The sequence below is a fragment of the Columba livia genome, chromosome W, assembly GCF_036013475.1.
Source record: "Columba livia isolate bColLiv1 breed racing homer chromosome W, bColLiv1.pat.W.v2, whole genome shotgun sequence".
Lineage (NCBI taxonomy): Eukaryota > Metazoa > Chordata > Aves > Columbiformes > Columbidae > Columba > Columba livia.
In genome coordinates, this window is record NC_088641.1 from 12851743 (window position 1) to 12877654 (window position 25912).

Consider the following 25912-nt stretch of genomic DNA (forward strand, 5'->3'; position numbering starts at 1 on the left):
TTCTTGTAAGATGTGTTCTTATAGGTAATGACCAAGTTGCCGAGTTGCTAGCGGTACTTGAAACTAGATACTACAGTACATACTGGTGGAATAATTAAGCAATAGATTGTGGATCCTCAATTGGAAAATTGTATGGTACGTTGCTTCTCTAGTTAACCAGGTGATATAAACCTTTGTTACATAGAAAGCTCTGGAAGACATTACTAATAAATTACATCATGTTTGAGAATATGAATAATCACTCTTAAATCCTGCAATTCTCTTAAACAATAACTGTCCTTATTAATATTCATGTCTGAACAAAATTAAAATTCTATTTACTTTCTACCAATCCACACAATTTCATGTGTGTTTATGGCAAGTAATGCAGTTAAAAAAAATAGAAAAAAAAACCCAAACGAAACAAAAACCAAAACCAAAACAAACAAACCCAAAAAACCCAAACCAAAACCAACAAAGAAAACCAAACAAAAACACAAAAAAACAAACAAAAAACAAACAAACAAAAAAACCAACCTAGAAACAAACAAACTCAAAAAAAACCTATGAAAACCAAGCAGAATGCTATACCACAGAATGAAAGAATGTAGTTATCTTATTTTTCCTAAGGTTATAAATATTGTAGGCAGCATATCAGATTTTCAGTTTATCAATAATACTTCCTTTAAAACAACTGGATTAGTTCTTACAGAGTTAATGAAAATATGTTTGTTAGAATAGGACACTATTTCCCTATAATTCTCTCTCGTTTTCTTAGCCTTCTCCAGGAAGTGTGAAAATGCCTAATGTACCCAGTACCCAGCCAGCAATAATGAAACCAACAGAAGAACCACCTGCTTACATGCAAATTGCAAAGGTTTGTCTATAACTTTCAGGCACTAGGTTCCTTTCAATTATAATAATATAAATAGACTTCTGGAATAGTGTTTTTTATAAATAAGCATTGCTTTCCTGATGATTTATGAAAATTAATACTGCCTTTAAGTAATCAGTTACTGCATGAATTTGTGTACTATTAGGTCAGTCTTCATCCATAACTGGAGATGCTTAATTATGGAAAAAAAGACTTGGAATATTATTTTGTGTTTGTATTTTTTTAATCAATATCTAATGTGCTTGTTTTGTTCGGGACCATGCCTTGGCCCAGGCAGAACTGCTAAAGCGTCAAGAAGAACTGGAAAGAAAAGCAGCTGAACTGGATCGCAGAGAAAGGGAAATGCAGAGTCTCAATCAGCAGGGGGGTATGCATGAAAAAAATACTTTTTAAAATTGCAGAAATTTCACTTTTTCTTAGAAACTATTTTAGTTTTACAGTGATTGTGAAACAGATCAAAGAGTGTTTTTTATAATCTCTTCAGGAAAAGAATTTTTATCTCCTTTGTGAGAGTGCATATAGTGAACAAAAACTGGCCTGGCCTGTGCAAATTTTCACAGCAAAATATTTAAATGTGGCCTATGTTACATGTTACTCTCTGCTATCAGCTATTTTAGGTTAATATCCAAGTAATACTATTGAATAGAAATGGAGCAGTTTGAGAAGAAGTAAAAGTAACTTCCTAAGTAACATCGCTTTGATTTCTCTTCTGTCAGTATTTATAGCTATAGGAGAACTTTCCTGTTTTGAAACATTTTCTTTTGCTATGTTACAGATACAATATTTTATGCAAATAGCAGAAATATTTATTCTATTATTAATATTTTATTTTTCATATGACACTTTGGAACCCATAGTCAAGATCTGTATCTCATTTTGCCACAAACTGTAAGTGTGCTACGTGAAACCATCAGTTTTGGTACTGCAGTTTCACAAATGAGAAGATTTACATCCTTTTAACTGAAGATACTTTGTTAGAAGTAGATCTATAGGAATATTCCTTTTCAAAAGGAAGAACTTCAGACTGAAGTTAGAAAAAAAACCCCAAACAAACAAACCAAAAAAAACCAAAAAGAACCAAACCACTGTGTGCAAGGTGGACTTTGTGTCATCTTTTCACTTGTGTCTAGAATTCTGACTGTTGTACTTCCACATGTGCTGCTTTTTTTGCTCCTGTGGAAATTGAAATATACAGCGGTACAATTCCAGATTGCATAGTCGCTTACTAATTCAAAGTCTTACAGAACTTTATGCCAGTCATATGCTAGAATCTGGGAATGGGGAATTGCTATTCTTCTAAGAAAAAGAATCATGGTGATATTGTTCATATAGTAAACCATTTTTATTTTTTCGGTATTTATTCTTTTCAGTCTCTTTATTAAATCTCTGTACCTCTTCTCCTAGATAATTATTTTTTTGATGTTTTTTTCATTTCCTTCTCTATATATATTGCTCTTCATCTAATTTTACTAATTTATATTGATGGTCTGGATTGATTACTTGTCTCTTTCAGGCTTCAGGGACAGTTTTGTTCATCTATATCATAGGGAACATAATTCTAATACCCCATGCATGTTTCAGGATATTTCTAAAATGGGTATTTACTGTGTTATTAGGTTGCAGTTGTTCACATCAAAGTGCTTGAAGAGTCCATGAAGAATCTAAAGGATTCTTTAGGAAGGCTGAATAGAGGAGAGCTCTTAAAGCTTTAAAGAGGATGTTGGGTTTTTGCCAAATGACTGTGGAAAAGATGCTGCGAATCAGAAATTTTATGTTGTGACTGAGGAGAACAATATTCTTTCCTTCTGATGTTTTTTTTTTGCACACTCATTCAAACTCCTTTGGAAACACTGTAGAGATGTGTTGATTGGAAGGCAAGGTCTTTTGCAACAGTACTCTAGCTATTTCCATTCAATTTAAGATGCTGGCTGCACATCTAGGACACTGTCATCATATGCAATTGACTACAATGCAAAGATTTTCAAGCTGATAGGTCTGCTCAGCTTGATGCCTTCAGTCTTCTGCTCAGGTCCTATACAGTATTGCACTTGAGCTTATTAAAGTGTGCTGTTTCCTATTTTGGCTAGTTCATTTGGGCATGCCTGAAAATCCCTTTCTGGGCTTGCATGAAGCTAATTTGGGGGTGTCTGCATCCACAGTGTAGGCATGCTATTGAAGTTATGTTAATAGGTCTTGCGATGGTAACTTGTGTTGAATGAAATAACTCTGAGCTAGCTCTTTGCTTATCAAGATACAACCTTGGAATATGAGTATCCAAAGTGTATTTAGAAAAATGCCACTTAGTTTTTGATCGCAAACCATCTCACCAAGCTGTCTTTCAGTCTTAGTTGAAAATTTTGAAACCTATGACACAGGGCTGAGAAAGCACATAAAATAAAATTCTTATATATAAGATACATTGTAAGATATCTGATTTTTTCTGTGACTCTGTCTTGAAACTATTGGTCCTGAAAGATATAACCATATACTGCATAATGAAGATCTGAATTATTATAAGATATTTTTCATATTAGAAATCTCAAAGATGTTTTAATATGGATGGGAATATTACTTCATTACCTTCTGTATGCTCCCTCTATAAATCCCCTGCTGTAAAAGACTTGATAAAAAATGTTCAGTGAAAGAAGCAGAAAATTTAACTTAGTGCCTTGGACCTGTTTGGACAGAATTGTCAGCTTCATCTTGTCTGAGTGGGGAAAGAAATAAGAAATAATGCAAGCGTGTAAGCTTTGCAAGTTTTCTGTTCTTACCACACAAACTGCTAGTAAAGATATGGTTGAAGACAGAAATTGCAAGCAAAACCTTGTCAGAATTTCAAATAAAGGTGCTTTTAGGTTAGTCTCTAGTTCAACTCCACTTTTGGAAGATGGTGCATCCAGAATTTGAAATGCTATAGTAAAGGTTTGTTGTAGCTATCTCAGTTGAATCTTGAGTCTATGCGTGGTATGACTTGTGTTCAGCAGAATGTATACTCTAGTCTGTGAGCAGATTGGCATAAAGGAAATCCAAGTGTCTGATACTGTGTTGTCCTTTGTGGTGTCCTCACTGTTGCATTAAGAGGATTAATTTAGCCTTCTTTCATTCCAGCTTGTCCTCAGTATTTCACTGTGACACTGGGGGGCTGAGCTGAACCCCTGAGTGATGCTCAATTACATCAAATGACGTCAAGTTGGCAGTATAAGTCCGATCGTGCTCAACAGCCGGTTTGGCGTTATGTTGAATTCACATGATTTACAGATTCACTAATAGTGCAGGTTGCGTTGTGACTATTGAATTTACACGCTTACACATATTCATGAATAGTATAATATATATACTATAAGTCTGAGTGCATCCAATGAGAAATTCTCATGACTAGTAGATCCACAAATAATGAGATTTATTACAGCAACAGGTACAAGTTATTTTAGATTGCTATTGATAAAATACGCTATCTGCAAAAACACACTTCAGTTGCAAAAATACATGTTAATTGCAAGAAATATGTATTGCTACCAAATATATATAAATTCTAAGATTATTATAGCACTACTAATGTGATTCCAAATACAAGCTTGAAGTGTCATGGGGGAAACACTTGGTATAACCAAGTGCACAAATCTTACCCAAAAGCATCCTTTTGGGTGGAGAAGATAGGCTCAGCCCATTGACTGATCACAGAAGTCTGTTATGCTGTTTCCTTGACTTCTCAGTGATGGTGTCTTCCCTAACTTTCCCCTATTGTTAAGGTATTTTATACCATTTTCTACGTTTAGGTGGATCTTGAGTGACTCTAGTCATACATACTTTTGTTGTTGATTAGTGTAAAAACTCTTGCTTTGATATTTAAGGTAAAAACTTCACTGAATTTGCTCAAAAGTGAATAGGGGGTATGAGGGAGGTGTGTATACTTTGAGATGGAGGTGTGTTTTGGTATTATAATGAGCAAAGTTCATCCACAGGGCAAATTTCGACATATTTGCTGGCTCAAAACTAGCATTTTGGATGGAATTGAACATTTATCTTTTTTAATTGGCAGCTATTCCATCTGGTTCCTGTACCTGCCTTTTACACAGGGCCTGGCTGCAGTATCTCCACACTGCTCCACTCCCCCATACTTCATAGTTGCCAGCACACTGAGCTCCCCTCATGCACTACCATCCAAGAATGCAGGCCTGCGGCGATTAGGAACGACGCATACTGGGGTGCAGACAAAAATTCACGCAGAGGCAGAGATCTTGTTCAGGAAGGAGCGCAGAGCCTGGCCAAGCAGAGAGCTGACCTAGGCCTAGGCTTAGGCTGCCTTCTTTATTCACCATTGACAATTTATAGGATTTACAGGTACGAGCATGGACTAAGATGTTTACAAAAGGTGTTTTTCCACTAATTATTGTTAAAAACACACTGAACTCATGTGATGTTTGTCTCACTTGTTTTTCCACTCATTCACAGACCAGGCCCAAGGACATTCACACATCCCAGACACTTGGGGGCAGTTATCCAGCCCGAGATACCATTCTCACGAGTCTGGGCTATAACTTTTTACAATTACGAGAAACGTACTTCAAAGTAATCAGTCCAAGGCCCTTTATATATTATTATGTTAGTATTATGTCTTTGACCGTCCAGATGGTCATGTTAGTATTGATCTTCCTTTATCATCCAGGTGGCTGGAACCACACATCTTGCTTTCCCACATTTTGCTTTCCAACACAGGCCAAGTGGGGGTGAGAAACCATGCAGAGCAGATTTCTTACCTGCTGCACAGCTGCCTTATATGCTGAAGATGTGGATATCACTTTATTCTCAGTAAGCGTATCCTTATTGATTAGTTTCAACAATTTGCCCCCTCAGTAATTATTCCACACTCACTCTGTCACACAACTGTAGTAAAATATATTGATGCTGTAGGGCATGTTCTAGTAACAAAAAAGTAGTTTAGACCATTTAAATAGCTGCCTTTCTTCAGCCTTATGGGCTTTTAGGTAAAGCTTTGACTGTAAACTTTACTGAGAACTAGTTCAAATTGTTAGAGATATCCAGGTGTTACAAATATCAGGATTCTGAGAATAGAGATTGCTTTTCAGTCCACAGTCTTTGTGTTCCACAAAGTATGAGAGTATGGTGGGACTTAGGGAAATAGAATAATAGAATCATTTAGGTTGGAAAAGACCTTTAAGATCGAGTCCAACTGTTAACCTAGCGCTGCCAAGTCCACCACTAAACCATGTCCCTAAGCGCCATGTCTACACATCTTTTAAATACCTCTGGGCATGGTGATTCCACCACTTCCCTGGGCAGCCTGTTCCAATGCTTGACAACCCTTTCAGTGAATAATTTTTTCCTTATATCCAATCCAAACATCTCCTGGCTCAACTTGAGGCCATTTCCTCTTGTCCGATCACTTGTTACTTGGGAGAAGAGACCAACACTCTCCTTGCTACAACCTCCTTTCAGGAACCCCAGTTCCCTCAGCTGCTCCTCATAAGAGTTGTTCTCTAGACCCTTCACCAGTTTTATTGCCTTTCTTCAGGCATGTCCCAGCACTTTAATGTCTTTCTTGTAGTGAGTGGCCCAAAATTGAACACAGTATTCAAGGTGGGGTCTCACCAGTGCTGAGTACAGGGGGACAATAACTTTCCTAGTCTTGCTGACCACACTATTTCTTATACAAGCCAGGATGTTGTTAGCTTTCTTGGCCACCTGGGCACACTGCTGGTTCATATTCAGTCAGCTGTCGATCAACACCCCCAGGTCCTTTTCTACCAGGCAGATTTCCAGCCTCTCTTCCCCAAACCTTTAGCATTGCATAGGGTTGTTGTGACCCAAGTGCAGGACCTGGCATTTAAAATGTGCATTTAAAAGTCAAGGAGCTCTGAGAAATTGTTTTGTGAAGAATTCTCTTTTCTCATTACTTTATAGGAACTGTTTGATGCCTGCTTAGTCATTTACATAGATAAAATATTGTACTTTCCTTGATCTGTCTGCACTTCATTGTATTTTATTTCTGAAGTTTATTTTCAGTGTTGTGTGAGGATTGCTAATAAAACTCTTGGGTTTGGTAGCCCAAGTTATCCATACGCTTGTGAAACTTGTGCATAAAACAAGTTGAACAAGTCCAAATGCATATCTCTTTCTAGTATACAGAGATTAAAACTGTATTGTAAAGTGACTTTTTTTTTTTTTCTTCTGATTTGCAGGTAGAAAAAATAACTGGCCACCTCTTCCTGAGAATTTTCCAGTGGGTCCATGTTTCTATCAGGACTTCTCTGTAGACATTCCTGTAGAATTCCAGAAGACAGTAAAGATTATGTACTATTTGTGGATGTGTAAGTATTTTATTTTCAAAGAAAAAACAAAGTGCCTGTTCAAACTCAATTATACATACCTACTACTTTGGCTTTTGCCACATCTGTAATGATAAATTGTTTTAAATCCAGAAGTCAAATGTTGAAGTGAAATCTTTTAGTTAGCTTCAATTTTAAAAGTATTGGATATTATTTCCCCCCACTCAGACACCCCCCCCCAAGTAAAGGCAATAGGAGGGCAAAGAGAGGCAAAAACAGAGAGGACTTGCAAGTTTGAAAGAAATAAAAATGTTTTACTAATGCTACTAATAAAATAGAGAAAATAATACAAAATATACAAAATATACAAAACCAATCTTGAATTCCCCGGCAAAGCTCGGCACTGCTCCAGCAGCAGGCACCCAGAAGTCCTGGGTTGGACTCTGCAAATCAGAACTGGATTCAAGGATGCAGGGTCTGTCACTAGGCCTCAGATTTGCAGGGACGGCAGGCAGAGTCCTTCCCAGATGTCGGCCATAGTTGAAGAAGGGCGAGACCCTCATGATCTACCCCCTTTATATGATGTATGACGTAGATGGGATGGAATACTTAGTTAGTCAGTTTTAATCACCTGTTCAGTTTGGTCCTCTTTGCCCATCTCACTTACGTGACATACATCCTTATCAGCGACCTTGCATTCCATTGCTATGTCTACCAAAACATGTATCCAACTTCAGAAAATTGCAGTTACTTAGAAGAACTTAACTGAAAGAAAAATTCACTAAAAGAGAAACTGGTCTTGTTTTTAACAAAACCAGGACAGTCTATAGTGGAGACTTAATATTATTTTAGTCTATTAAAAAAAAAGTAAATTAGCTGAAGAATCAGTCCATGTTACAACTGTCCTTTGTACACCAAGAATGCTCTGCACAGTCTTTGTGGGGTTAATTTTCCCCTCATTCAGGTGCTATATTTTGATTTGAGAAACGCTGGATGAACCAAATGTACAAATGCCATGACATTTGTTTCTTCTGCCTTGTCCAGTGTGATGAGAACCTAATAAATACTCTGAGACTGATGAAATTCCAAAGATTTAGGTCCTTTAATGCCATTAATATATTTTTAGCATACTAAGGGGATGTGAATTTCAGGACTCTTATGTACTTTTTTCAAAGCTCCACATTTAGTTAGCAAATCTGCATAATTTTACCTGTTAATCTGGTAATCATTACTGTGATTGAACCATGTAATTGAAAAACATAAAATGAGCATTGAATCAAGTGAATTCCAGTTCATTGTAATACATAGCTTTCTCTATTGATTGTTGGGTCATTAATCTTTAATTACAGATAATAAAATAAGCAACTAAATCCACTGTAGTAGGTGGGATTAGTCACTTTCATAAATCTGACAGACATTTAAGTTTTATATGAAATCTAAGATCAAGTATTCCAAAATGTTAGGATATTTACTAATTCTGGCCATTTGCAGGACTAAGTTTTAAAAGTGCCATATGTTTCAAATATAAGGTGAAGTTGGGCAGTGAGAATTGGAATATTAATACTGTTTTTCTTTTTCCTTCTTATGGCAATAATAAAGAAAGCAGCAACATTATAGTATTTCAGAATGTATACGAGTTGTGCCCTTATACTAACCTGAAAGATTTTCTTCTAGGTAGACTGAGATTTTAACTGAGTCGTCTTGCTCTTTTCCTTCTTTAGCTCTCATACTCTCTGACTTAAGGAATACTCAGGAAGGAAGGAAAAGGGCATAATAAAGGAAAAGAAAGACAAAAATCTATTTCAGGCAAAAAAAAAAAAGAATACAGAACTTTGTGTCTTAGGGCTGGCTGGTTTGGCTCAGTGGAGGCGCTCTTTACCATAGCAAACCAACCTTCTTCTGCTTGGTGCTCTACATAACATTTTATTTCCTCTTCCAGAACTTCCTAGGTCTTGTAAAGCCTGGGGATCTGTGAACATAATCACATTTGAATAAATCTAGTACTGCCTGCTCAGTGCTTTGTAAAGTAGGTTAGTTTTCCACTTCCTTTTTGGCAGCCCCAAGAACATACCTTTCTATTTCATCTTTCTGGGTGTTGCTTTGGCTGGTAGCAATTTTTATATCTTTATTCATGGTCGTTATGTATCTGAGGAAACTTTTTTACCTGCTTCAGTTCTATATGCTCTTTATCACAGTATCACAGTATCACAGTATGTTTGGGATTGGAAGGGACCTCAAAAGATCATCTAGTCCAATCCCCCTGCTGGAGCAGGAACACCTAGGTGAGGTCGCACAGGAACATGTCCAGGCGGGTTTTGAATGTCTCCAGGGAAGGAGACTCCACAACCTCCCTAGGCAGCCTGTTCCAGTGCTCTGTCACCCTTACTGAGAAGAAGTTTTTTCCCAAATTTAAGCAGAACCTCTTGTGTTCCAGCTTGATCCCATTACCCCTTGTCCTATCATTGTTGGCCACCAAGAAGAGCCTGGCTCCATCCTCATGGCACTCACCCTTTATATATTTATAAACATTAATGAGGTCCCCCCTTAGTCTCCTCTTCTCCAAACTAAAGAGACCCAGCTCCCTCAGCCTTTCCTCATAAGGGAGGTGCTCCACTCCCTTAATCATCTTCGTTGCCCTACGCTGGACCCTCTCCAGCAGTTCCCTGTCCTTCTTGAACTGAGGGGCCCAGAACTGGACACAATATTCCAGATGGGGTCTCACCAGGGTGGAGTAGAGGGGAAGGAGGACCTCTCTCGACCTACTAGCCACCCCCCTTCTAATACACCCCAGGATGCCATTGGCCTTCCTGGCCACAAGGGCACAGTGCTGGCTCGTGGTCATCCTGTTGTCCACCAGGACCCCCAGGTCCCTTTCCTCTACACTGCTCTCTAATATGTAATTTCCCAACCTATACTGGAACCTGGGGTTGTTCCTGCCCAGATGCAGGACTCTACACTTGCCCTTGTTAAATTTCATTAGGTTATTCCCCACCCAACTCTCCAGCCTGTCCAGGTCCCGCTGGATGGCAGCACAGCCTTCTGGCGTGTCAGCCACTCCTCCCAGCTTAGTGTCATCAGCAAACTTGCTGATAGTACACTCTATTCCCTCGTCTAAATCGTTAATGAATATATTGAATAATATTGGCCCCAGTCCTGACCCCTGAGGCACTCCACTAGATACTGGCCTCCAACTAGACTCCGCACCATTGACCACCACTCTCTGGCTTCTCTCCTTAAGCCAGTTTGCAACCCACCTCACTACTCTATTGTCTAGACCACACCTCCTCAACTTAGCTGTGAGGATGCTGTGGGAGACTGTGTCAAAGGCTTTACTGAAGTCAAGGTAGACCACATCCACCGCTCTGCCATCATCCATCCACCTTGTTACATTCTCATAAAAGGTTATGAGGTTGGTCAAGCACGACTTACCCTTGGTAAAGCCATGCTGACTGCCCCTAATAACCCTCTTATCCTTGATATGCCTTGAGATGGCACCAAGGACAAGCTGTTCCATTACTTTCCCAGGGATGGAGGTGAGGCTGACTGGTCTATAATTACCCGGGTCCTCCTTCTTGCCCTTTTTGAAGACTGGAGTGACATTTGCTTTCCTCCAATCCTCGGGCACCTCTCCCGTTTCCCAAGACTTGGCAAAGATGATGGAGAGCGGTCCAGCAATGACTTCAGCCAGCTCCCTCAGCACCCGCGGATGCATCCCATCTGGACCCATGGATTTATGGATGTCCAGACTATTTAATTGCTCCCTAACCCAGTCCTCATCAACTAAAGCAAACTCCTCCATTGACCTGGCTTCATCCGGGGTCTCAGGGGTACAGGGCTCCCCAGGACAGCCTCCGGCAGAGTAGACAGAGACAAAGAAGGCATTCAGTAATTCTGCCTTCTCTGTATCTTCTGCCACCAGGGCACCCACCCCATTCATCAGTGGGCCTACATTGCCTCTGGTATTAGTTTTATCTGCTATGTATTTGAAAAAGTTCTTTTTGCTGTCCTTGACCCCTCTCGCCAGCTGTAATTCTCAGGAGGCCTTGGCTATCCTAGCTGCCTTCCTACATTCTCTAACAGCAGCCTTATATTCTTCCCAAGTGGCCAGCCCCTGCTTCCACGACCTGTAAACTCTCCTTTTCTGCTTGAGCATACCCAACAGATCCCTATTCAACCACGCAGGCCTCCTGGCTCCCTTCCTTGACTTTCTTCGTGTGGGGATGCTCTGATCCTGAGCGTGGAAGAAGCAATCTCTGAATGCAATCCAGCTATCTTGGGCCCCTTTTCTTTCAAGCAGTCTTGCCCATGGGATTTCCCCCAGCAATTGCTTGAAAAGGCCAAAGTTAGCCCTTCTCAAGTCCAGGGTTGCAATTCTACTTGCTATTCTGTTCCTGCGACCCAAGATGCTGAACTCCACCATCTCGTGGTCACTGCAACCCAGGCAGCCCTCAACCTTTACTGCTTCGACCAGACCCTCCTTGTTAGTGAGGATGAGATCCAGCAGTGCACCTCTCCCAGTCGGCTCCTCCACCATCTGCATGAGGAAGTTATCATCAATGCACTGGAGGAACCTCCTGGACTGTGGCTGGCTGGCTGAATGGTCCTTCCAGCAAACATCAGGAAAGTTAAAATCCCCCACAACAACCAGGGCCTATCTCTGCCAGTATCCCTATTCTGCAAATTCATCCATATTTTCTCTATTTGTATCTGAAGTCAGAGCTTTTGGATTCCTTGATGTGGTTTTCTCCTTGCACAGATTCCCCCCCACACACACTTGCGAACCCCCTGGGGAGAGCTTTTCTTTTTTTTATTTTTTGACTGACTACCCCTACATTTTTGTGAGCTACGGCAATCTATTAGCAAGGCTTCTGTCAGCTGCCAGTGGAGCTTTTCTGTATAATCTTGGTTTTGCAACCATTGCTATTCTACCGGCTTGCAGATAGAATGGCAGTTTTCCTGGCTCTGTAGCACCGGACGCTACTTTTGTATGCCGTTACTAGTGAAATGTCCCATGTCTCTTGACTTTTATCTGACACCAAATATTTTTTTGGCTCAAAAGCCTGCATTTTCTAGCTTCTTTCCCCACAGGCTGATAGCATGTGAAAAATGAGCCATAGTGATTTTCAAAAAATATTTCTTATTTGAAGTTACAAACTGAAGAGCTGCTTAATCTCATAGAAAGGTTTTGTAGCATTTGGCTGTGAATGCTTCCTTTTTCCATGAAAAAGACTTTTAAAGGTTTTTCAAGGACAAATGACTTAAACTATAGATTCTGGTGGAAATATACCCTGAGGTGCCAACTTTCATGGTATTTTTTTCCATTTAGGAGAGTTTCATCTAATCTATCCTTCTTTCTGTCTGAGGCTACAATCAATAGTACATATAACAGTCTGTGTTGATGTTTGTTTTGCCTGTTCTCAAGAACCTCCAAGGATGGACACTTCATAAACTCCCCCCAAGCTTGTTCTAGTGTGTTGCCATCTTTATCCTTAGAAGGTTTTTCCAAGTATATAATTTAATTCTCCCTTCTTGTGAATGATCTTCCCTGTTCTGTCCACTGTTGTTATGGAGAATACATTTATCCCCATTTATCTTATCTTATTTTGGCTAAATTAGCATAGTTCACTCAGCCTTTATTTGTAGGTCATGTTTTCTAGACATCTGATTCTTTTCTCGCTCTCTTACAGATTCACCACTTGGTCTACTCCATATTATTATGGGATTTTTAGTGTGTATAATTGAGAATTGGACAGTGTGGACTGTGTCTGATGTTTTAGCTGAAGCCTTAATGTAATGTGTAGAGGAAAAAAAACACTTTCACATTTTTGGTAGTATGTGCTTGTGTTCTGTGCCAATCTAAGCCTGTTTTAGAATATATTTTTCCCTATGGAAAATACTCCTGTCATTTGTAAGGTGTGTTTGCAAATGTCTCACCCTCCCCACAAAGAACAGAACAGACAAGGAAAAAAAGACTAAATTACATTTGAAACCACTCTGATGTGCTCCAAGGTTGTGTGTGATCAAACTTCACCAGCTTTGTCCTCACTTGCCAGTTGCCTTGTGGCTTCAAAGACCTCCATTTTGCAGGTATCCCATTCCCCTTGAGGCACTACATTACAGGATAGTGGTCCAGCTGGTTCCTGGGAAGAAGCACGTTATTTTGTCATGTATCCTAGTGAGGACTTTGGTTTGCTGAGAATACCATCAATAAAACATTACTGAAATCTATTTTCACACAGTCCCAAATGGAACTGCAAAGTAATAATCTCAATAATGTGGATGCCAAATAGCATCAATGCAACTTGTGGTCTTTATCTACGATTCACTTTCATACATTAATGTATGATAAAGTGTAGTTAAGCCAGGGAATGTATATCTAAGTAGGGTTCTTCTATACAAGGAAGTTTGCACTAATAAAAATGGAGTTGAGTCTGAATATTTTTAAACTAATTTCCCATTGTTCACTCTTCTTCTTGCATGAGTGCCCCCTCCCCCCCCTTTTTTTTTAACTTCACATGTTTCCACAGCTAAACTAGGAGAAGGCTTTTTTAGATCACTTCACACTGAGTGCTATCTTGGTATAGCTGTGAAGTTATTGTCATACAGACATTGCATTATGCAGACTTCTGCCAAAGCCTTTAGGTCATTACAGCTCTCAGGTGGTCATTATCTTCTAACTTGTATCAAGGTTGAATTTGAAGAGGAAAGTAGGTGGAAGGTACTTAAAGTCATTACCCCAAACATGAAAACACCTGTGTATTCATACAACAGCAAAGCTTATGTAGGTCACTTAGTAAACACCTTGGCTCAAAGAATAAATGCTTCTCTGTAACTTACAGCAGGCTGAGAAAAGGGTGAGTGAAGAGAGAATGGTAAGTGAAGTTCTTTGTCTTCATCTGTAGCTTGCTGATACTCAGTTTTTAACAGCTGAGATTCTTTGTGACAGCGATGAAGTAGACCCTGATGTTGCCAGTTTTATTGTGCTAATAAGTATTAGTAGTGGGTGTGATGTTTAAATCTTTTTCTGCAGTGATGGTATTATTTTAAAACTTGTCCTGTTCTTGTAACTGCAATTTCAAAAAAAAAAAAAAGGTAATCATTTTGTGAAGTTCAAGCTCCCCCAGAATGTGGACTTTTCTAGCAATCTAGGTGGCCTCCATGTTTTCCATTATTGACTAAAAAAGAAGAAAGAATACCCCTTAGTAAGCTTTCTCATATTCATCAAAGGAAGGTAGGAATTTGGATTTGTATTTTTTATTGTGCTTTATGAAACATACACATACAAATTCTGAAATTAGTTGCTTTGCTAGCCTTTTGGAACCATGCTAAGATATGTAGATGCATTAAGTGCTCTTTATTTAATAGTACAAAGTTTTCTGTTTCTGGTGACTCTTGGAGGAAAATATGGTTTATCTGGGAGAACTGTGTTTTGAGTTCCTTCAGCCCTTTATGCATTGATGTGGGCATTTTGCTTTAAGATTTTTTTCTACTAAGTTGATTTAGGACTTATTTAAGTGCTGGTTAAGGGGAAACAAAGATCTTTGAAGAGTCTTTTTTCAGGATCTTTATTACCTTGCCAGTTCTTTATAGTCAAAGGACCCTGGGAACGACCAACCTCTCAGCCTCACCTCTGTGCCTAGTAGGATCTGTTCCATGATCTTCCTAGAAGCTATGCTAAGGCACATGGAGGACAGGGAGGTGATTTGAGACAGCTAGAACAGCTTCACCAAGGGCAAGTCCTGCCTGACCAACCTAGTGGCCTTCTACGATGGAGTAACTGCATCAGTGGACAAAGGAAGGGCTATGGATGTCATCTATCTGGACTTCTGTTAAAGCCTTTGACATGGTCCCCCACAACATCCTTCTCTCTAAATTGGAGAGATATGGAATGGTGGATAAGGAATTGGCTGGATGATTGCATCCAGAGGGTAGCAGTCAACAGCTTAATGTCCAGATGGAGATCAGTGATGAGTGGTCTCAGGGGTCTGTACTGGGACCAGTACTATTTAATATCTTAAACAATGATATTGACAGTGGGATCAAGTGCACCCTCAGGAATTTGAGGATGACACCAAGTGGTGCAGTTGACACACCTGAGGGATTGGATGCTATTCAGAGGGACCTGAAAAAGCTCAAGAAGTGGGCCTATGCTAACCTCATGAGGTTCAACAAGGCCTGCACCTGGGTCAGGGCAACCCCCAGTATCAGTACAGGCTGGGGGATGAAGGGATTGAGAGCAGCCCTGAGGTGAAGGACTTCAGGATGCTGGTGGATGAAAGACTGGACATGAGCTAGCAATTTGTGTTTGCAGTCCAGAAGGACAATTGTATCTTGGACTGCATCAAAAGGAGTGTGGCCAGAAGGTCAAGGGAGGTGATTCTGCCCCTCTGCTCTGGTGAGACCCCACCTGGAGTCCTGTGTCCAGCTCTGGAGCCCTCACTACAGGAAAGACATGGACCTGTTGGTGAGGTTCCAGAGTAGGGCCACAAAAATGATCAGAGGGATGGAACACCTCTTCTATGAAGAAAAGCTGAGAGAGTTGGGGTGGTTCAGCCTGGGGAAGAGAAGGCTCTGGGGAGACCTTAATGCAGCCTTTCAGTGCTTAAAGGGGACCTATAAGAAAGATGGGGACAGACTTTTTAGCAGGGCCTGTCACGATAGGACAAGGGATAATTGTTTTAAATTAAAAGAGCATAGATTCAGACTAGATATAAGGAAGAATTTTTTACTATGAGAATGGTGAAACACTGGGACGGGTTGCCCAGAGAGGTGGTAGATGCCCCATCTCTGGAAACATTCAAGACCAGGCTGTATGGGGCCCTGAGCAACCTGATTTAGTTGAATATGTCCCTGCTTGTTGAAGGGGGGTTGGACTAGATGACCTTTGAAGGCCCCTTCCAACCCAAACCATTCTATGATTCTGTGATTTTCCTGTTTACCTTCCAGTAGAATGTCTAGAATGTTTCTCAGGACTTAAATAAAAAATTATTGCTGCAAGGGGCTGCTTGTGCACTCTCAATTATAAATACTTTTTCATGGTCCACAAGGATAGAAACTGTCCTCTGAAATAGCAACATCACTTCTGAATCACTGGTTATTGCTGAACAAAGTAAAAAATTCCTTTTCATCTTTTTCATCTTTAAGTCTTGCAGACTAACTTCTGTGCCAGATAACATGAAAGTAGTAGTTGTAATGTTCCTTACTCCTACTGTATCTTTTTCTGTTTGAAGAACTAAATATTTTTTAAATAAACTGTGAAGTTGTAATGCGAATGCATTTTTTTAGTTCAGTAGTTAACCTGTAACATGGTCTGCCTATGAGAAAATCTCAGTATTGAGCTAAGTATTGAGCATACCAAAAAGGCAGATGTTTAAGACCAATGTTATAAGAAATATTTGAATATGCAAGATGTATTAAATGATTTCAAACAGCTTCCTGCAGGTCTTGTTTTACTGAGAAACATTTTTACCAAGTTTTTTTGCTTTATTACATGTAAGACAAAGAGCTTTTCATCAATTTTTTTTTTTTTTTAGTTTTCCTTTCAAATTAGAGTGTGTACAGTGCTAAGTTTATGATGGATTTTAAATAATTTATAAGCTAGCCTCTAAAAAAAAGTCTAGTAGTTTTGTATAGTAACATTAAGGCTGAAAGTCTTGCTCTCATTTATTTGCCTGATTGTAAGAGAAAATAAATAACCAGCATGTTAAAAAAGTGCAAATATCTGTATGTAATAATTACTGTAGAAGTATCAGTATTTTATTTTTATGACACAATTTTTTTAATCACTATATACCTGATACTACTTGAATTTTTATGTTCAGTACTTTCACTTGGGAATGGTAGCTTTAACCCAAAAGTTAGAAAACTATAAAAATCAGCATATTACTGAAAGAAGATATTGATTTATTGATAGCATACTTATGTTTTGTTTAGAAATGCACAGTTTGGATATTACTTGAACAGCTGTAATAATTTATTATATGAACTTAATTTAATTAAGACTTTTTTGCTTTTGCTTCTACAGTCTATACAGTGACACTGTTTCTTAATATCTTTGGATGTTTGGCCTGGTTTTACATTGATGCAACATGAGGGGTTGATTTTGGGTTGAGTGTCCTCTGGTTTTTGCTTTTCACCCGTTGTTCTTCTATCTGCTGGTACAGACCACTTTATGGAGCTTTCAGGTAAGAACATCAGCTTCACTTAAGATATTTTTTTAAAAAAATACTACATTTGTCGAAATGCATTAACATTCCAGAATTTGCTTGTTTATAGTTATGATAATCCTTTAAATATTATTTCAGTAGAAACAAGTAGAATATTTGCCATTGATTTAGTTGCCATATCCAAAATGTCAATGACAACAGGAATATCAGAATATCCTTTAAAATATTTTAGAAATATTTGCTCCTGGCAGCACAGAAGGTTCAGGAGCACATCTGAAATGCTCATACACCAATTCACATAGTATGAGAAGCAAGCAGGATTAATTGGAAGCCTTGATCAGTTCCTAGAACTATGATATCATTGGTATTAGCGATACTTAGTGGAGTGACTCCCATGACTGGAGTGCTGGGATGGAGGGCTATGGGCTGTTCAGGAGTGTGGTGGTTTAAGCCCAGCTAGCGATCAAAACCACATTAGCCGCTTGCTCGCTACCCCTCCACACCCCCAAATAGAGGTGAGAATTGGAAGGGAGAAACTCATGGACTGAGATTAAAAAGTTTAATAAAATAACAAAATAATACTATTACTACTACTCATGTCTATAAAATGGAAATAGAATATAAAATAAGAGAGAGAGACAAGACCAAAAAGGCAGAAGGGCCTAGAGGCCAACTGCAAAATGGCAGAACAGCAAAAGGCCAAACTCAAAGCAACTCCCGAACAGAACTCAACTGAAAAGAAGCAGAACTGGAACAGGTCTCTCCAAACAGAAAACCCAGCTCTCCTTAAATATGAAGCATGATGCTAATGGTATGGAATATTCTCATTGATCAGTCTGCATGTCAGTCAAGGTCTGTCCCATCCACGCCTGCCTTCCTAGCTGCCTCATACCTGCAGATAGAGAGCCCAGACAGACCTTCCCTCCCAGATAACAAGTAAGATAACTGTAAGTTCTTATATACTCTTCATTCCAACCAAAAACCACTGGAAAGTTACTTGGAGAAAAACATTCATTCTGTCCTGGGGTGTTATCTTTTTGTTCTCAAACTAAATCCAAACAATGACCATGCTAGCTAGTTTCTAATTGCTTGAAGAAAATTAACTCGCTTTCAGTCAAACCAGTGCAAGGAGGGATAGGCAGGCAGATGAGTGTACGAGTTGCACTGCATGTAAGGAAGAGATTTGACTGTGCAGTCCTTACAGATAGCAAGGATGTGGTTGAGAGCCTCTGGATAAGGATTAGGGGGATGGAAAACAAAGGAGATGTCATAGCGGGTGTCTACTAACAATCACCCAGCCAGTAATTAGGTTGGTGCAAAAGTAATTGTGTTTTTGGACTCAATTTTAACTCATTATAACTAGGCTGAAACACAGCTTTATTAATCAAAATAGGAACCATTACAGTCAACACATTTTTGCCAACAAGAAATAAGTTTGTTTATTCCTGTAGCGTAAAAATCCGTGCTTTGGGATTCAACGAACTCCTGGAAAGCATTTTCTGCATCCTGCTGGTTGTGAAAGTGTTTTCCTTGCAAAAAGTTGTCAAGATGCTTGAAGAAGTGGTAGTCAGTTGGCAAGAAGTCAGGTGAATAATGGTAGATGAGGCAAAAAGTCACAGCCCAATTTGTTCAACTTCTGAAGCGCTGGTTGTGTGACGTGTGGTTGGGTGTTGTCATGGAGAAGAATTGGACCCATTCTGTTGACCAATGCCGGCTGCAGGCATTGCAGTTTTCAGTGCATCTCATCAATTTGCTGAGTATACTTCTCAGATGTAATGGTTTTGCCAGGATTCAGAAAGCTGTAGTGGATCAGACCAGCAGCAGACTGACAAACAGTGACCATGACATTTTTTGTGCAAGTTTGGCTTTGGGAAGTGCCTTGGAAGTTCTTCTTGGTCCAACCACTGAGCTGGTCATTGCCAGTTGTCATATAAAATCTACTTTTTGTTGCACATCACAATCCGATTGAGAAATGGTTCATTGTTGTGTAGCATAAGAGAAGACGACGCTTCAAAATGACAATTTTTTGGATTATCAGTCAGCACATGAGGCACCCACTTATCGAGCTTTTTCACCTTTCCAAATGCTGAACGACCATAGAATGGACAACGTGGATTTCTTCAGCAACTTCTTGTGTAGTTATAAGAGGATCAGCTTCAATGATTGCTCTCAATTGGTCGTTGTTAAATTCGGATGGCCAGCCACGACTCTCCTCATCTTCAAGGCTCTTATCTCCTTTGCAAAATTCTTGAACCACCACTGCACTGTACGTTCATTAGCGGTTCCTGGACCAAATGCGTTACTGATGTTGCAAGTTGTCTCCGTTGCTTTACAACCCATTTTGAACTCAAATAAGAAAATCGCTCAAATTTGCTTTTTGTCTAACATCATTTCCATAGTCTAAATATAAAATAAACAGCAAGTAATAGTAGCAAAAAAAACGAAGCAAGAAAATCACATTAAAATTATGTATAACATAACCACAATTATTTAAGAATTTATTCCAATATCAAATGGCAAATTTCAAACAGTGCAACAACAACAATTCCTTTTGCACTGATCTAATAGTAATCGAACTCCAGTGTTTTTTCCTAGCTTTTAGCAATGTGGATTTTGCAGACTTGACAAGCTTGAGGTGTAGTATCTTAGTCTTTCAAAATAGAATGGTTGGTTTACATGCAAAATTGAACTTTCTTTTGTGAAAATCAGCATGTAGAGATTCTAAGTTTCTGTACTCTTACAGTATTTCTTGGGAATTATTTTTTACATGGAAATGAATTGGGATGTTCTCAGTTTAAATGCATTAATTTTTGTAGAGAGATTGATAGCCATAAATTGCAGTTGAGCATAACCTTTAGACTAAATGACATGTTTCTTTTTGCTAACAAAGGAGATTTTGCTGTACCCACACATCTTTGAGGAATCATATAGTTTAACTTGCCTTTGCTCATGCACTAGATTCTTACATCTTTAAGGCTAAAAAATGAAAGAGTATTTTTCATTTATTAGTCTAACTTTTGTTCATGACTTGGGTGACAATATCAGTACAAATTGAGATAAATTAAAAATACAGAGAACTGCTAGTATTTTAAAATGGTAGCTTTCATTAATTATAAATCTTACATACTTTCTGTTAGTAGTGTTGTTTTATATGAAATTATTATTCCTGATTTGGTGAAGTTCAGTGTCATGCTATCTTTCAGGGGTTTAGATCTAGTACATCCTTAGTGTTTCTTAGTGAATATTTATTTTTCGGAAAAGGTATACTACTACTTGCATATTCAACTTTCATTAATTTGTTCAGCTGAAAAAGAAATAGTTATTAAACTGAACTGGTTGAATAAATAGAAATGAACATATTCCCTTCTGCAGAAAAAGCTATTACTGGTAAAATCTGGTTCTGTGACTTAAGTGATTTTTGCTTCCTTTAGAAAGCAGGTAGGAAAGATATCATGCAATCATTAGTTTTGATAGTAATGCATTGAGGTCTTTGAAATTTTGCCTGTATGTTTATATTTGTTATTTTGACAGACTTTTAACACTTTCAGTCTTTGTCAGGCTACAAAACCACAGAATTACTGCTATTTCAAGTCACCATCAAGAAATCAAAGCACTTTTCCTCTAGTTAATGAGAAAATAAAATTTAGATGGTACTACAGTATTTGTAAAAAGTAATAAATTTCCTGGGTGCTTTAATTTCCCCCCCCCCCCCCCCCCCCCCCTTCCCTTTCAGGAGTGACAGTTCATTCAGGTTCTTTGTGTTCTTCTTTGTATATATCTGTCAGTTTGCTGTACATGTACTTTAAGCTGCAGGATTTCAAAGATGGGGAAACAGGTGAGTATTCTGTTTTCTATAGCATTGTACTGCCTGTAAGACAAACACTCATATTTGATATTGTAACTGCAATACAATCTGTGTTGTTTTTTGGGGGGTTTTTTTGTTTGTTTGTTTGTTTGTTTTAATAGAAAATCTTGTGTTCACTGGAATTGTTACATTTAGCACTCAAAAAAAAAAAAAAAAAAAAAAAAAAGTATTTTTGAAGTGCTCTTAACTAGGAAAAAAAGTGAGAAACATCCCAACAGTGTGAGCTACTTCTGTTATTTGGCTAGGCAAAATTTTATCATTAATTGTAAGACACTTTGAACTACTCTTTTATACGTTGCCTCCCCTATTTTAGTGGTGTGTGGAGATATTATTTTCTCTATATTTAGGATAAAGAAATAAGCAAAACTTAGAGAAAATGAGAATAATTTAGGCTGTAATAATATACTGTTTGAATATTTTTTTATCATTAGTTATTTCTAATTATATTAATATACTTAGTAATTAAATTTATGGCTAAAATTTGAAGAATGAGTCAACACTGTATTTGGGTGAATATAGTGGTATATCTTTGATATTATTTGAAAAACTCATTTGTCCCAGTCAACTCCTTATTCTGTAATAGTCAATATTTCATTTTGATGCTTATAATATATAAGCTTTTACTTGAAACTTTTATGTATATATAGTTTTTATTTGAAGCTTCAAGGTGTAATATTTAGATTTTACAAGGAAAAGCTATTAGGAATCAGTCACCCTTCTTGGGGGGGAAAAAAAAAAGCAGCAACAAAAACAAACAAAAAACCAACCAAACAAAAAAAGCAACAACAACAAAACCCCCTTGAATTAACAAAAAGCATGGTTGTAAGTAGACAGCTGATAGGATCCAGAGCTATGACTGGCAATAATGTACCTGGGTAATGACATTTCTGTGTATTGGTGTTTTTCTGCTAACCTGCAGAAAATGTATGTAAGGCAGCCAAAATATCATTGCTTCAGAACCGGAGTATAAGGAAAAAACTTGGTTTATTATTGTTGTTCTCAAATCCAATATTTTATTTTTTCCTTGATAGATGTGAACAAAGGGGGTATGAAGAGTAGCCAGATCATCAGAAGATGCTAATTACAGTTTTGATTTTGGAGTTCTGTAGTAGAGTCCAGTTGGACATAGGGGACATCAAAGCAATTTGAAAGAAGTAGAGAAAAGTTTTAAGGTTGTTTGGGTTTATAGAATTTTTTTCTTTTTTTGATGGAAGAACTTTGTCTTAATGTTTTATTTTTCTTAAGGCAACCTGCTTTTTGTGGCTCCAAGTTTGATATTGTACTTTTATGTTGATATTTCAGTTTTGAAGAATGGGGAAATATTTGAAGTAGATACTGATAAAGCAATCTTTTAATTAATTGTGTGGTTACAACTAAAGGAGTTTTCCTGCATAGAAGCTCTGTGTGTCTGGCATGTTTTTGTTTGATTTTTGAAGAAGTTAGAAGCTGTCTTTTTAGTGACATTTTCTCTTCCATGTAGCCTTAAATTATTCTGAAATGACCGTATGATCAAAAAAATCCCAAAAAGTTGATGAGCAACTCTTTAATGTATCTCTTAATTTCTTCACAACTCTTATCAAGGATAATAGTCTTAGCTAAGATTTTCTGTTAGTTTCACTGTATGCATTGGGAAAATGGCAAGTAAACTGTAAAAGCTTTATTATAGAACAGAAATATGCTCATGTATAATTTCTATGACTTTTTCTTCAAAAATATGCAATTGATTAGAACCAGGAAGTTATAAAGCTTTCCTTGATGTGAATACCTGTGGTGGAATGGTTTGTGCTGTGCTAGTAAGGTTTGTCTTTTCTTTTTCCTTCAGTGGGTGGATTTCATCTCTTACTGGTCTTAATAAGAGTATCCCTGTTGGCATTATGATGTTAATCATAGCTGTGCTTTTCACAGCATCTGCTGTTATTTCATTAGTCATGTTTAAAAAGGTAAGTTATTATTTCCCTCTTCTGTTTCCTATGTTAGATTTGGATTTTGCTTTCCTACTTGAGAAGTACTCTCTCACAAAGTAATGCAGATTAAATTATAGTCTTGAGGGTGTGCCTTACCTTTTAACAACTGTGCTTCTATAGTACTTTTTTGTTTATACTGTCATGGAGTTATGAAATGCTGTTTATGCAGTGCACTTATTTCTGCAAACTAAAATGGAGAACAATAGCTTTGAATAAGAGAAGGTAAGCCTACAATGAAAGGGTAGGTGAAACGAACACTAAGGTAGGACCTGTAGATGCCAGGTTGCAATTTTCAAATCTGTGGTGATTCATCAGGCTGAGTGAAGTGTGATTCAAATGACTGTGAAGTTTCAGCTCTTATCAAAAATCATTCCCATTAAAATCAATAGAAGAGGGAAATGCCTACTACCTCAGAAAAGGATTTTTATTTCTGTGCTTATATTAACATTTTGCTCTCAATTAGTGATTGTGTAGCAAAAAAGCTCAAAGAAAGATGCTTTTTCTCCCTTGGTTTCTTTTTGTGAATTTCCATCTGGAAGGCCTAAGTTTAGATACTAATGCGCCAGTAAGTTTTTTTTTTTTATGTTGTTTTGATTAAATATAACTGAGAATTATGATGATGTACTGGTGATTCAGATAATTCAACCTCAGTTACAGTTATGCTTATACCCAAACTCTTCTGGTCTATTTACAGTAAGCTAGAAATTTTAAGCATAGCCTGGAAATGTCTCTTCTCCTTATTAGTTTTCTGCATAAATACTCAGGTACAGGAGAAAGAAACAAACAAGAAAAATGTATGATGAGCATTTTTTTACACTCTTTCAACCACATGCATCTGGATTCTTTTCAAAAAACATGCATACTCAGATATGACCTGGTATATCTTTAGGGATGAGAAACAGTAGAAATAGTCATATTTGTAACAAAGAAAAAAGTTAAACATTAATTTTCCTGCTACAGTTGAATGAAATGTCTTCTTAATATTATTTGACAACTTTATTGTGACTTGATCCAATATAAATCAGAAATAGCATTTTAATACTTGGATAATTGGAAATTACTCAGGATTTGTTTTTTTGTTGTACTAGAGATTATAAACCATATTGTTTAATACCTTTGCTTATTATGCAGAGCAATTAGTCATCATACTAGTTTAGCAGATATTTATCTGCATTATTGTGATATTTTATACTTTTTAATGTTCAGTCATAGCTTAGCTTAATAGGTTCTTGTAACCATGTCAGTCAGAGAAATCAAGATGTTTCTAAAAAACTGATGTAGAAAAAGGTTCACCAGAATGTTATTGACGCAATAGATTCAAAAATACTTTTTTGGATTTGTTTCCTGTTGTTTCTTTTAACATGCACACTTACACACTCTTTTAATGAGTATGCCAAATTGTATACCAGTTGAGACAGAAGATGATTTTGCAGGCTATGGGTCCTGTGTTATGCAGCCAGTTTGTGTATTTAAATATGTTATTTCAGACAGCAGATACCACACACATTTTAGTGAAAACCTACAAGACCTAGTGTCCCTACATTCAAACTATGCATGCACAGCAGGGCAATAAAAAATTGTAGGATTTCTGGGGGGAAGATGTCTGTTTACTTATTTCTGGATCCTCGCAAACATGAGCAAACCAGATTTCTCCACCACACAGCTCTGCTTTGTGTTTGAGACTTCATTATTACTCTACCAAGAAATGGAAGGCTCAGTGCACTTTTTTTCACTGCTTTTTCACCTCCCTAGGTGCATGGTCTCTACCGCACAACTGGTGCTAGTTTTGAGAAAGCGCAGCAGGAGTTTGCAACGGGAGTGATGTCCAACAAAACTGTACAAACTGCTGCAGCCAATGCTGCATCAACAACAGCAACCAGCTCAGAATGCGTTCAAGGCTAACCTGTGAGAAATGACTACGGCGCAGAAACATTCTCTGTAACAGAATGTGTAATGCAGTGTACAGTTTAAGGAAGTTAACTGATGGTTTCAATCACAGAGCTAAATGATTATATATCAGTGTACAGTTTAAGGAAGTTAACTGATGGTTTCAATCACAGAGCTAAATGATTATATATTTGTTATTTTTAATTTCAGTATTCATGTCTCGGAGTAATCATTTTGCTGGAAAATAAACAAATATTGACCTTTAGAACACTAGTTGTATGCCTTCCTTCCCTCTTACGTGCAGTGGTATTTTTGTTGTGTTTGGGATTTGTTTTTATGGTTTTTGTAGTGTAGATTTGTGTTTAACAGTGGTACTAAATATCTAGCCTTGTCATTCACTCTGTTTACTGCTTGTCCAAAAATCTAAATATATAGCATTTAATTTTCTGTCAGCAATATTGTCTAAAATCAAGCTTTTTAAGCAGTGGCATTTAACAGATACATGATTTAATTTTAACATAGCTCAGCCATCTCTGTGATTTGATTTAAGCTGGGAAAAAAGCTTTTAAACTACTTGGAGTTGGAAAAGTGAGAAATCTTCATCTTTCACAACATTAAATTTTAAATCTTTGAACTGGAAGCCTAAGAGTTTAAATTGGTGCTGTGGAACTGAACAATCCATAATGGTATATACCATCAAAATATTCTAGAATTTAATCAGGTCTTACTATAAAGTGATGTTTCTCTTCTTTGAAGGCTATTTGATATTCTTGGATTGCCTCATGAGTCTTATGCACAATACTTGTTTGGGGTTTTTTTGTTTGGGGTTTTTTTGTTTGGGGTTTTTTTGTTTGGGGTTTTTTTGTTTG

The 25912-nt window shown here is 37.8% G+C and overlaps 1 long non-coding RNA gene across 2 annotated transcripts; it reads left to right on the plus strand.

Moving 5' to 3' along the window:
* The first annotated feature begins 1128 nt into the window (after positions 1-1128).
* Positions 1129-25311, plus strand: LOC135577120 (uncharacterized). Of its 2 annotated transcripts, XR_010468710.1 has the most exons (5): positions 1129-1241; positions 7075-7203; positions 17186-17345; positions 23015-23132; positions 24909-25311. It is a non-coding gene; the product is annotated as an uncharacterized LOC135577120 (long non-coding RNA). The 2 variants fall into 2 exon arrangements; XR_010468711.1 differs by lacking the exons at positions 1129-1241; positions 7075-7203 and adding an exon at positions 13923-14033.
* The last annotated feature ends 601 nt before the right edge of the window (positions 25312-25912 follow it).